Raw genomic sequence first — 1,282 nt, forward strand, 5'->3', positions numbered from 1 at the left:
GAAAGGAAAGAGAAAGGAAAGGAGGAAGGAAGGAAGGAGAGAAGAGGGGGAAGGGAAGGAGGCAGTTCTGGATTTGAAATGCCTTCGTTGTTGACTTGGCAATCAAATAAACAGCTTCATCGCAAACTTGTGCTTTTAATAGCGTTAGGCTTGGTCTAGGCGCAGCGCATTTTCTTCTGTGGTGCTTTGTCATTTCCGCCCAGTTTTGTTTGTGGGTGCAGCGGTGTCGTCATGCATCTGCCCTATATATGTGTGTGCTCCGCCTGCCGAGTTGTAAATGTGTAACGTGTGCATGTAAATATGTAGATACCGTATATTTATAAATAAGGAGACCTTGAAATCCTTGGTGTACATTTTTTTTAAAACTATATGTAGTTTCTGAACTGCAAGGTAAGCATCTTTAAGAAACGCTGTTCAGGTTGTCACGAGTCGCCAACCGGACGCCAGGTTGTCCACCCAGATGTTTCAACTCCTTGTTGATGAGTCCCTTTGGTGTCTTTCCAAGTTGACTTTCCATGTGAGGTCCTTCTGGAGAAAGTTGATTAAGACTATTTCTGTTACCACTTCCTAGAAAGCACCTTGGCTGGAGTTAGGCTGGTGTCCCTAGTTACGTGGTGATGACCATCGATGGTGATGGTGGGATTCTGCTGGGGCTCTTGCTCCATCTTTTCCTGAGCATTGTCTGGCTTTGCTCTGCATACGTTTGGAAGGGAGAACTTTATTAGTGTTATCGATCACTGGCCATCCTCCAGATGTAGCCAAAGGGTGGGGAACTTTTAAGTCAACGCGAGGTTTAGGACACCAGTTAAGGACGGCTTATCTTTCTGTATCTGCTGGTACTTGTAGGTGACGAGCATAAAGTTAGGAATAAGGCCTCTACTTGAAAGAGAAGACACTCCCTTTAACCACAAAAGGTTTGTAGTTTTGACATCCCTTTTCTTAAACCGGTGGGCGACACAAGGAACTTAAGTGCCTGATTTTCTGGAGATTGTAACTTCTGCTTTGCCACCAGCCTTGGATGCACTACTAGAAAAACAGATTTCAAGGAAAGGATCTTGCTTTACGCTCCTTAGCGACACCTTGTTATGAGTACATTTGTCTGTCTTTCTGAAGTTTCTGCCTGCAGGGCGTAGATTTCATAGGTGGTCCTTTACAAAACCTAACAAAAGGTTGATGCCGAAAAAGCTAAATAAGAAGGGAAGTAATCTTGAAACGTGGGTATTCTGGTTAGACAGCACTAGAGCAATCTTTTTTTTTTTTTTTCTGTTTTTGAACCATGTCC

Source organism: Crotalus tigris, unplaced genomic scaffold, assembly GCF_016545835.1.
Source record: "Crotalus tigris isolate CLP2741 ecotype Arizona unplaced genomic scaffold, ASM1654583v1 scf7180000024153.1733885, whole genome shotgun sequence".
Classification (NCBI taxonomy): Eukaryota; Metazoa; Chordata; class Lepidosauria; order Squamata; family Viperidae; genus Crotalus; species Crotalus tigris.